The sequence below is a fragment of the Doryrhamphus excisus genome, chromosome 9, assembly GCF_030265055.1.
Source record: "Doryrhamphus excisus isolate RoL2022-K1 chromosome 9, RoL_Dexc_1.0, whole genome shotgun sequence".
NCBI classification, from domain to species: domain Eukaryota; kingdom Metazoa; phylum Chordata; class Actinopteri; order Syngnathiformes; family Syngnathidae; genus Doryrhamphus; species Doryrhamphus excisus.
The window spans coordinates 20,568,445-20,581,109 of NC_080474.1; the positions used below are offsets into that span (position 1 = coordinate 20,568,445).

At 41.0% G+C, this 12,665-nt stretch overlaps 1 long non-coding RNA gene across 1 annotated transcript; it reads left to right on the forward strand.

The window, feature by feature from the left end:
- The first annotated feature begins 5,434 nt into the window (after nt 1–5,434).
- Nucleotides 5,435–8,520, forward strand: LOC131135882 (uncharacterized). Its single transcript, XR_009131664.1, has 4 exons — nt 5,435–6,036; nt 6,977–7,047; nt 7,384–7,503; nt 7,672–8,520. It is a non-coding gene; the product is annotated as an uncharacterized LOC131135882 (long non-coding RNA).
- The last annotated feature ends 4,145 nt before the right edge of the window (nt 8,521–12,665 follow it).

Below are 12,665 nucleotides of genomic sequence, written 5' to 3' on the forward strand. Positions count from 1 at the left end.
CTACTGACCTGACATTTTTTTTTAAATTCAAGATGACTGACTCCTTCCCTTCCCTGATGAGAAGCCGCTAATCAATACATTCATTTGAAAATGGAAATCGTTGCCTGTTTTGCGGCTGCTCTCAGACACCAAGGTGTACCTTCTGGCTTGGCAGCAGGCGAGACGGGAGAGTGGGGGTTCAGGGGGGGGTGCTTCGGCAAAAACCAGATAAGAATGTTGGTTTTTTATCTGCTCCATAATGAGAAATCAAAAGGATCCGTGCGTTGGGCGCCAAACATATCGGGCGGTGTTTAATTGTGCTCGCCCGCCGAAACCTTCTCGGCTTTTGAGGTTTCATTAGTCATCGGAGAAATACAGCTGCTCCAATCCGCTTATCAATGTGTGTCTGGGCCGCGTTTCCATGGCAACTGTGTTTACTGCCCCACAGCTTTCTAAAAATGGTTCCACGGTGATAACGCGGCGCGGGGGGGGGGGAAGCGGCGCTACGATGTGACAGCCGGCGGCAATGATTGACACATTAGAAAGTGAAAGTAAAAGATAGTCATGTGTGTTGTTGGCATTAAAGGTATGTTAGATAAACATTACGGTGAGGGTGCCAATATGTTGTAAAAATGACCACGTCTCACTCTGCACACTTGGAGTGAGGCTGCATCTGTTGAGTGCGAGTTCGATTCCGAATCAGATACAAAAGAGAAAGTTGACTTTGTGGCGAGAAATGCTCACGATAGAATCCGATGAGCAAATGTAATCTTGCTTGTTTTTATGCCATACTTCCTTTTTGCAACGTCCAACTGTAAAGTGAAATAATCAGTTCCAGTGTCAAACTGTCACCCTCAATAATGTTTGGTGAGGCACACAAGCAACAACGGGCTTTTACTGCAGGTTTGAATTTACAACAGGCACAACGATAATAATAAATAATAAATAATAAATAATAAATAATAAATAATAAATAATAAATAATAAATAATAAATAATAAATAATAAATAATAAATAATAAATAATAAATAATAAATAATAAATAATAAATAATAAATAATAAATAATAAATAATAAATAATAAATAATAAATACACATTTATTGCATTTTTATACACACAAGCATATGTCTTATTTATGTCTTATTATGTCTACTATATTAGGTCACATGAATGTAAAGGTGACTGTAGGGGTGTTATTTAACATCTAGAGGGCTCTAATAATGTTAAAAACTGTATTTAGAAGCTCATGAACGGGTTCTCGGCTGCACGGCGGTCGAGTGGTTAGCGCGCGGACCTCACAGCTAGGAGACCCGAGTTCAATCCCACCCTCGGTCATCTCTGTGTGGAGTTTGCATGTTCTCCGGGTTCTCTGGGTTTTCTCCGGGTACTCCGGTTTCCTCCCACATTCCAAAAACATGCTAGGTTAATTAGCCACTCCAAATTGTCCATAGGTATGAATGTGAGTGTGAATGGTTGTTTGTCTATATGTGCCCTGTGATTGGCTGGGCAGCTTAATACATACAAGAGAGCTGGGATAGGCTCCAGCACCCCTCCGCGACCCTTGTGACGACAAGCGGTAGAAAATGAATGAATGAATGAGAGTAAAGGTGACTGTAGGGGTGTTATTTAAGGTCTAGAGGGCTCTAATAATGTTAAAAAATGTATTTAGAAGGTCATGAACGGGTTCTCTGCTGCCCGGCGGGCGAGTGGTTAGCGCGCAGACCTCGCAGCTAGGAGACCCGAGTTCAATCCCACCCTGTGTGGAGTTTGCATGTTCTCCCTGTGCATGCGTGGGTTTTCTCCGGGTACTCCGGTTTCCTCCCCCCTGTGATTGGCTGGCCACCAGTCCAGGGTGTACCCATGCCTCTCGCCCAAAGACAGCTGGGATAGGCTCCAGCACCCCTCCGCGACCCTTGTGACGACAAGCGGTAGAAATTGAATGAATGAATGAGTGTAAAGGTGACTGTAGGGGTGTTATTTAAGGTCTAGAGGACTCTAATAATGTTAAAAATGTATTTAGAAGGTAATGAACGGGTTCTCGGATTTACGGCTGCTGAGTGGTTAGCGCGCATACCTCACAGCGAGGAGACCAGGGTTCGATTCTACCCTCGGCCATCTCTGTGTGGAGTTTGCATGTTCTCCCTGTGGGTTTTCTCCGGGCTAGGTTAATTAGTGACTCCAAATTGTCCATAGGTATGAATGTGAGTGTGAATGGTTGTTTGTCTATATGTGCCCTGTGATTGGGTGTACCCCGCCTCTCGACCTGAAGACAGCTGGGATAGGCTCCAGCACCCCGCCCCGCGACCCTTGTGAGGAAAAGCTGTAGAAAATGAATGAATGAATATCTACAATTAGGATTAATAATTTTACTTTATTTTAGTTTTCTTACGCAATGCTTAATCTCTCTGTACATTTGCATGACAGCTATAAAAAATATCGCGGCAAACATCAGAGCCTTTGGTCGCATCCGGCGGGATGTCGGGGCTTTTTGTCGCCTCCCTCGTTGTTTCCTGGGTGATCGCCTGCATCTGCAGCTCACTTTTCCCCGGCCAGTGTCTGCTTTGTGTTGACTCGAGCTGACTATTTATCTATTTCCAGCTTGTGTGCTCGCCTCACTGAACGTTCTCTCTGGGGTTGTGTGGCCGTCAAAAATGATCCAAGATGGACGTTTACATCAGCTCGCTGAGAGGCTGTGAATACACCATTTAAGAAGAGCTTATTCCCCCATTTTTTAAAAAACACGTTTGGGGAAATTAATCCCCTACTCAGAGGTTTGATTTGAATATTAATACATGTAGATTTTTTTTTCCACGCCTAATGTGACAGTGTGTTTGGATAGTGCTTTAATGAGGCCCGGCCTTATCCTCTCATCAGCTCTGTGACAAGACACAGGAAAGAGATGGTGTGCTTGCACAAACATGGCGTCACAAAAGTGATTAGCATGCAGCCTGTCAAAATGCGAGCGCACGTAAAGACGAGCGCCTGTCTATAGAAGACAGAGTATTGTCTATAATAACGCAGCGTTAGATACCACCTACATGCTAAGGATTAGTAATAAGTGCTGATGTGTTTTGAAGGACTCTTAGCTCGGGACACTCAACATGTCTTCACTCGTTTACGTTTGCCTTCTGTCACCGGGCGCTATGTGGGTTATCATGATGCACTGCAGTTAAATCAGAGGCATCGAACTCCTTTTAGCTGCATATGAAGTGTCATGATTGGTGAGCATCTTTATCACTTTATTGTGTGTTGCGACGTAGCTGTAGGTTCGAAAGTCACGTGTGTTACATTCGTCATACGGTAATTCCTTGTTTATTGCTGGAGCCTATCCCAGCCAGCCAATCACAGGGCACATATAGACAAACAACCATTCACACTCACATTCATACCTATGGACAATTTGGAGTGGCTAATTAACCTAGCATGTTTTTGGAATGTGGGAGGAAACCGGAGTACCCGGAGAAAACCCACGCATGCACGGGGGAGAACATGCAAACTCCACACAGAGTGGGATTGAACTCAGGTCTCCTAGCTGCGAGGTCTGCGCGCTAACCACTCGACCGTTGTGCAGCCGAGAACCCGTTCATGACATTCTAAATACAGTTTTTAACATTATTAGAGCCCTCGAGACCTTAAATAACACCCCTACAGTCACCTTTACACTCATTCATTTTCTACCGCTTATCCTCACGAGGATCGTGGGGGGTGCTGGAGCCTATCCCAGCAGTCTTCGGGTCGAGAGGTGGGGTACACCCTGGACTGGTGGCCAGCCAATAACAGGGCACATATAGACAAACAACCATTCACACTCACATTCATAGTACCTATGGACAATTTGGAGTGGCTAATTAACCTAGCATGTTTTTGGAATGTGGGAGGAAACCGGAGTACCCGGAGAAAACCCACAGGGAGAACATACAAACTCCACACAGAGATGGCCAAGGGTGAAATTGAACTCGGGTCTCCTAGCAGTGAGGTCTGTGCGCTAACCACTCGACCGCCGTGCAGCCGAGAACCCGTTCATTACCTTCTAAATGATTTTTGTAATATTATTAGAGTCCTCTAGACCTTAAATAACACCCCTACAGGCACCTTTACACTCATTCATTCATTCATTCATTTTCTGCTGCTTGTCGTCATAAGGGGCGTGGGGGTGCTGGAGCCTATCCCAGCTGTCTTCAGGTCGGAATGTGGGAGGAAACCGGAGTACCCTGAGAAAACCCACAGGAAGAACATGCAAACTCCACACAGAGATGGCCGACGGTGGGATTGAACTCGGGTCTCCTAGTTGTGAGGTCTTTGCGCTAACCACTCGACCGCCGTTCAGCCGAGAACCCGTTCATTACCTTCTAAATAAATTTTTTTTATATTATTAGAGTACTCTAGACTTTAAATAACACCCCTACAGTCACCTTTACACTCATTCATTCATTTTCTACTGCTTGTCGTCAAGGGGGGAATTGAACTCGGGTCTCCTAGCTGTGAGGCCTGCATGCTAACCACTCGAACACCGTGCAGCCCACAAAAAGAAACATCTCCAAAGAAAATAATTTAGATTCTGCACGGACAAATTCCTGTCTTTTTTTTTTTTTTTTTTTACCTGTAAGCACTTTTCAAAGTTTTTATTTTCTTTTGTGGGCGACTGAGGAAAATGGTTCTCTTGATATTAAAGGTTGCCGACCCCTTGTGTGAGGGCACTCTCTCCGATGGCTGGGAATTGACCAAGCACCATCTGCATGGGGGGCAGCAGCGTGTACCGTTACACCCCCAGGGAATTGGGCATGTTGTATAAATCAACTAAATAGTGGAAGTTTTTACTTGAATTCAGAGTTGAACAACTACGGAACATTGGACGTTCCGTGCTGGGCTTTTTTTTTTTTTTGGAACCAATTGTGTTTACGTAACCCAGTATTCTGTTTTGTTGTTGTTGTTTTTTTGTCGTGTTCTGTTTGATACAACCTCACTAAATAGCTCCAGAAGTGCAGTGACTGGGCATCGCTCCAGTGTGGCAGCCAGCTAACTCCCACTGATGGAGGGAGGGCTGTGATTGACAGTGGAAGGTACATAAAAGATAAGGTAACATGGTTTAAAAAAAATGTTTAAAATGCATAAATATGGTTAGAGCATTTAAGAGTAGGAATAGTTCATGTCAAAATTCAGTTGTAAAACAAAAAAAGACACCCTACTATTTTTTATATGTTTGTTTCTAAAATAACCAAACTCCATTGTTAGCGTTTGGATGTAATACCGCAAGGTCCACTAGGGGGTGCTAGCAGCGATGGTGGTATAGAGTAGGTGACAAAACCACAGAGGAAGAATAAATCCGGAGGGTGAATATACGTCAAGTCATCGTCGATTGTTTTCCTTATTTTGTACCACAGGTAAGTACAAAGTAGACATAATTTATATTTTAACGGCTGTAAAGAGTTTAAAAAGTTGCTAGAGTAAACAACTGACTGCTAAATGTTTGTTACAAAATGTGTTGTAGAGCATTTGAACATAAGCGAAACGGCTAATGCTAGCCAGCTTTAATGTACAGTTAATAGCATGAAGCAGGCTAATTGAAAAATGTGAAATGTGTCTGGAAACAAATTGGTAATTTTTTATGTAATCATCTTATGATATCTGAAGTGTTGTTATTTTTTAGAGGAAGAATAAATCCTGAGGGTGAATATACGTCAAGTCATTGTGGATTTTTTCCTTATTCTGTACCACAGGTTAGTACAAAGTAGAGATAATTTATATTTTAACGGCTGTAATGAGTTTAGTAAGTTGCTAGAGTAAACAGCTGACTGCTAAATGTTTGTTACAAAATGTGTTGTAGAGCATTTGAACATAAGCGAAACGGCTAATGCTAGCAAGCCTTAATGTACAGTTAATAGCATGAAGCATGCTAATTGAAAAATGTGAAATGTGTCTGGAAACAAATTGATAATTTTTGATGTAATCATCTTATGATATCTGAAGTGTTGTTATTTTTGAGAGGAAGAATAAATCCTGAGTGTGAATATACGTCAAGTCATTGTGGATTGTCTTCCTTATTCTGTACCACAGGTTAGTACAAAGTAGAGATAATTTATATTTTAACGGTTTTAAAGAGTTTAGAAAGTTCATAGAGTAAACAGCTAACTGCTAAATGTTTGTTACAAAATGTGTTATAGAGCATTTGAACATAAGCGAAACGGCTAATGCTAGCCAGCTTTAATGTACAGTTAATAGCATGAAGCAGGCTAATTGAAAAATGTGAAATGTGTCTGGAAATAAATTGGTAATTTTTGATGTAATCATATTATGATATCTGAAGTGTTGTTATTTATGAGAGGAAGAATAAATCCTGAGTGTGAATATACGTCAAGTCATCGTGGATTGTCTTCCTTATTCTGTACCACAGGTTAGTACAAAGTAGAGATAATGTATATTTTAACGGTTTTAAATAGTTTAGAAAGTTCATAGAGTAAACAGCTAACTGCTAAATGTTTGTTATAAAATGTGTTGTAGAGCATTTGAACATAAGCGAAACGGCTAATGCTAGCCAGCTTTAATGTACAGTTAATAGCATGAAGCAGGCTAATTGAAAAATGTGAAATGTGTCTGGAAACAAATTGGTAATTGTTGATGTAATCATCTTATGATATCTGAAATGTTGTTATTTTTGAGAGGAAGAATAAATCCAGAGGGTGAATATACGTCAAGTCATCGTGGATTGTTTTCCTTATTCTGTACCACAGGTTAGTACAAAGTAGAGATAATTTATATTTTAACGGTTTTAAAGTGTTTAGAAAGTTCATAGAGTAAACAGCTAACTGCTAAATGTTTGTTACAAAATGTGTTGTAGACCATTTGAACAATTGCGAAACGGCTAATGCTAGCCAGCTTTAATGTACAGTTAATAGCATGAAGCAGGCTAATTGAAAAATGTGAAATGTGTCTGGAAACAAATTGGTAATTTTTGATGTAATCATCTTATGATATCTGAAGTGTTGTTATTTTTGAGAGGAAGAATAAATCCTGAGTGTGAATATACGTCAAGTCATTGTGGATTGTCTTCCTTATTCTGTACCACAGGTTAGTACAAAGTAGAGACAATTTATATTTTAACGGTTTTAAAGAGTTTAGAAAGTTCATAGAGTAAACAGCTAACTGCTAAATGTTTGTTACAAAATGTGTTGTAGAGCATTTGAACATAAGTGAAATGGCTAATGCTAGCCAGCCTTAATGTACAGTTAATAGCATGAAGCAGGCTAATTAAAAATGTGAAATGTGTCTGGAAACAAATTGGTAATTTTTGATGTAATCACCTTATGATATCTGAAATGTTGTTATTTTTGAGAGGAAGAATAAATCCAGAGGGTGAATATACGTCAAGTCATCGTGGATTGTTTTCCTTATTCTGTACCACAGGTTTTTCAAGGCATACAACCCTTCCAGGTGGTGGAGGGGCAACAACAGCTGAGTTTTAGCATATATCCTCAGCCTGGGGAGGAACATGGTCCAAGGAGAAGCATCCTGGTGAGCATTTAGGTAGGATCACTCAACCGTGCTTCCCTCCGAATTGATGCGCTCAAATGTCGGGGGCACGTGTCGACACATACGAGCCTCGGAATAGCTTGCTTGTGCAATGACAGAAGGATTATGATAATTGTGTTGTGGCACAAGAGAATTGACAAAAATCCCTCCCTTCTCTTCAAGAATCCACTCATTAAAGCCTTTGCATTCATCTGGCGGGCGGACATGTTGGCAGCCAATCCAAAGAGCTCCCGGCAGCAAGTTATTCCGCTGGATCTTTTCAAGGCCTGCGATCGGCCCCCGTGAGTGGAATTAGAGTGGCGAGAGAGCGGAATAAAGACACAAGGAATCGATGGAGCAACGTATATTCCGTTGTCTCCGGTCTAGCGCACTGGAGCGCCAGGATGTCCGCTTCCAGGTGAGCTTCCCGGCCAGGAAAACAACAGGAATGACAACAGCCAAGCCAGATGATGACAAAGAAGGCTTACCATCAATGTGCAATAAACACTGAAAATTCTTTGGAATTATGTAAATTTGGAAGCAGCGTCTTATAGTTACAGTATCAATTGAGCGGAAAATCCATTTTACAACAATAAACCTTTAATCCCACGCAGAATAACAAAACACAATTTGGGTGTGTGGGATGCTTTAAAATAGCCGTGCCTGTTAAGAGGCTGTGATTTTAATAGCGGTGTAAAAACTGTCGGATAAATGACAGTTCTTTCACTTTTTTTTTCTAGACTCTCCTTTCCCAGACAGGAACATTACTTCTCCTCTTAACGATGCACACGTTTGACTTTTCCTCCTTTAATTGCATGACCCACCTGGCCCAAAGTTCCCCCCTTATTAAACTAATGGCCATGGGTGCCATTAAAATGACACCAAACGCCACCATCGGTTGTCATTACGGCTGGCAGAAAATGTGAAAAGTAGAAAAGGTTATGGTTGTGTCTGCCACTGATCGGTTGCATAAATCTTAAGCATAAGATGTCTCAACAGGACCGATTATGCAAGAAAAGTTTGCTTATAAGCAAAAATAAATACTGTACAGTCTTGGGTAAAAGTCGGAGGTCAAACTATTAATTATGAGAAATCACTACCCACGTTTACATGAGGAGTTTTTCCTCTTTCTGAATGAAAACTTTTCCGAAAACAATGGTATCCATAGAAAGGAATATTCCAATCGCGTGTCTCCATGCGCCGCTATAACCAACCAGAATAGTCAATGGGGCATGCCCAGTAAAACGTAAACACCAACATCACGTGATACCGACTTCCTGGAGTTTTTCTTCCACTTGTTGGAATAACTCCGTATTGCCAGTTTTTCCTTCGTCCTGTCTTGAAATTTACTTTGAATCAAAAACAAACTTTCCTTAGCAGTCCAGTGCCGATTGCTCGACTCCAATTTTAAAACTGAAGAACGTCTTACGTCATATCTCAGCATTCGCTGAAAGAACGCACCCGGGATAAATTTAAACAGGAAAAGATCAAATTCAATCTTGCTAATATTTTATAATTAAACTCGACTTAAACTGTACTTTTGAATGGCGTATAGAAGGGTTTAGATTCTGTTCCACAGATGGCGCTAATGCACACCAAAGCTGCTTGCCAACCGCCAATAAACAACAGAAGAAGAAAAACACCAGGAAGAAGAACGCAGTCTGATAACTTTCCGTTTGAGCGGGTACAAGATACCTCAATCGGATTGGGGAAAGGAATATTCCAACCTGTGAATCCGATTATATGTTCATTCGGATTGGCACTTTTCTTTGGGAATGAGGTGTATACAAAGGTTACATGTTTAATTGTTGATAGGTCGGTCAATCTACTTGGCCATTGGTCGTCTAGTTTGTTTGTTTTGAGTTAGTCAGTCGGTTAACCAATCCGTCCACTCGTGCCTGAATGCTCATATATCAGTCAGCTAGTCATTTAGTCCACTGGGTTGGTCGGTCAGTCCGTCTACTCGCTTATTTGTCGCCTGGTCTTTAGTTTGTTTATTCATTAGTTAATTTGTTGGTCAGTTGGTCGGTCGGTCAATCACTCTACTTGCTTGCTTTGTGACTTGTTAGTTAGTTTGTTAGCTAATTTGTTAATTGCTTCATCTGTCAGTCACTCCAGTCAGCCATTTGTCAGTCAGTCAGTCTAGTTAAGATATCCAAAACATGCATAACATGACCAAAGAGTTGCTTGTTTGTGTCCATACTGTATGTTAGTTAGCAGAGAGAATGTAGGAATCTGGAGAATGAAGGAATTAAGGCCAATGGAAGTAATTAGGATTAGCTGGACGGTACTCTGCAGTCTATTGTGACTGTGAAAAATGGTAGCTTATTTTTGATTGTCTATCTGCTTATTCATTTGCAGGCTACTTTGGTAAAGACAGTACATAAGACATAAGGATGAGAAGGACGGTAACATTTGGGTAGGTGAAATAAATTCTCCAACCTATAAGAGGCCTTGAACAGCACAAGTGACACCCTACCACAAAGTTTCATGAAATGTACTTGTGTTGTTCAACTGTAAGGCTGGGGACTAGAAAACGAAGCAACCAACTGAACAAAACAACACCTCTCGCTCTTAGCAGATGTAATAAATCTCAGCCGTTCGCACGGTTCATGAATATTTCATTGTAGGCATTCAGCAGTCATAGTTTAACATGTTTTAAGACTCCTTGCGACACATCCACAAATATACCAGCATACACACAAAAAAATGAACCATATAAGCATGCTGCATATCAGCCGCCATGCAATGCAATGTGACACTGGTGACCTCAGCATTAAAAGAGGAGAATTGTCCGCCGGCTCTTAAAGGCCAAGATGATCAGGAAGCTGGTCAGTAACCGAGCACCAGACCAATATGGCCCCGAGCGTGTCACACAGTGTGACGCATCAGGACCACACACAAAAGAGAGAGCCCACAGTCCTCCTTGAAAGTGAGTGGAACACTTTTTTAGCGCTGTATGCTTCTGCAACACATGCAGAAGTGAGTCACCTTGCAGCTTACTCCCACACTGTCAGGACCAAGTCACAGCATTCTATTGCATACAGTAACCTCTATCCATTATGCCGAAGGCTTTTAACACTATTAGAGCCCTCTAGACCACCCTAGAACACCCCAATAGTCCCCTTTACACTCTTATTATACAATATAGTAGACATAATAAGCTTGAGTGGCGGACAGGAAGTGGTGTCGGGGGTTCAGAATTGAGTTTCAGCTTGCTGTCGTTTACAACTGCAACAGACCATGTTTTTATTAGAGATTATTATGAGATAATTCCAACCTGCAATAAAAGTATGTTGTTTGGGTCATCAAGTCTGGTGCTTGTGTGTCCCACTCAACATAGAATACTACGTTGCCATAAACTTGCATTTTTTATGATTCAAAATGCTTAATTTAGGCCAAAAAATATGTAACATGTACTTTAATATGCATTTGTTTTGACTAATAATAAGCTCTTTTGAACCATGAAACAGCCTGATTTATGAATTAATATATTTGTAGATTATATATTTGGCAAAATCATCATAGTGTGGCATTCCTGAAGAGGCTCATCAGGTCAGAAGCAGCGGGAACAAAACCAGTCAGTAGAAATGACATGTTGCTCAGTCATGCTGTTCATGAATATTGGCTATCATCCCTGACTATTGTGGCACTCAAACACAAAATAACAATAGCGTTTGGACAATTGGAGTCTCTCAGTACTTCATGCAAATTGCCCCAAATGCTTCTTGCTGCAACAGATGTCATAAAAAAACAATGAAAAAGGAAAACACACAAAAATGCTGGCTGATGGCGTCTTATGAGATGCACTGGCTTCATACATTATGACTAGGACTGCAAGTAACGATTGTTTTGAAATCAAAGCTGATATGTGTGAATATCTTGTTTTGGCTAAAACACAAACATAATAGGTCTGCTTTCATGGATGACTAAAGAAATTCAAAAATATTCACATTTTGGAGGCTGAAATCAGAGGATATTTACACATATAAATCAAAAAATGATTACTTGATTACCAAATTAGTTGTCGATTAATTGGGTATGGATTAATCAATTAATTGTTGCAGATCTACATGTACTATTCAATGTAAAACAAATATGTGCTTTTGTAGGCTGAAAGATTTTACACATTTATATCAACAAATGATTAATCGATTGCCAAAATAGTTGTTGATTAATTGGGTCATCAAGCATTGCTTAATCTATTAATCTTTGCAGCTGTAATTATGACATAACAGAATGTTATGAAAATCTGACATAAAGATGCCGCTAGTTGCTAGCCGCTGTCTGACTATGCAATGAATTTGGGCTGCACGGTGTTCAAGTGGTTAGTGCGCAAGCCTCACAGCTAGGAGACCCGAGTTCAATTCCACCCTCTGCAATCTGTGTAGAGTTTGCATGTTCTCCGGGGTTTCTCCGGTTTCCTCCCACATTCCAAAAACATGCTAGGTTAATTAGCGACTCCAAATTGTCCATAGGTATGAATGTGAGTGTGAATGGTTGTTTGTCTATACGTGCCCTGTGATTGGCTGGCCACCAGTCCAGGGTGTACCCCGCCTCTCGCCCGAAGACAGCTGGGATAGGCTCCAGCACCCCCGCAACCCCCGTGAGGACAAGCGGTAGAAAATGAATGAATGTACTGTACAGGCCAAAAATACCTCGCTGTGGACCACAAATGGCCCCCAGGCCACACTTTGGACACCCCTGATGTAGTGTTAAAGTCGAAGAAAAATTCTTGAAATTGTATTTGCTACGAAACAAAGGACAAAATATCAAAAAAAATATCTCAAACGTATTCCAAGAGTTTTGTCTGGAAATTTTAGGATAAAATATCTGTTATTATAAAATTCAATATAAAATGTAAAAAAATATATTTTGAAAAAATATGAATGGTGTGAATGGTTGTTTGTCTATATGTGCCCTGTGATTGGCTGGCCACCAGTCCAGGGTGTACTCCGCCTCTCGCCCGAAGACAGCTGGGATAGGCTCCAGCACCCCCATGACCCTCATGAGGATAAGCGGTAGACTGCCGTGTTTGACTCTTAATAACAGCTGTTCTTCTTTTTACCTTTACATGACAGCTGAGAACAGTAAACTGTTACTTAAAAAATGTCCAATAATATGTTCCTGAGTCAACTATGGCTGTCATAAAACCTTCATCCGCCGTATGGAACATT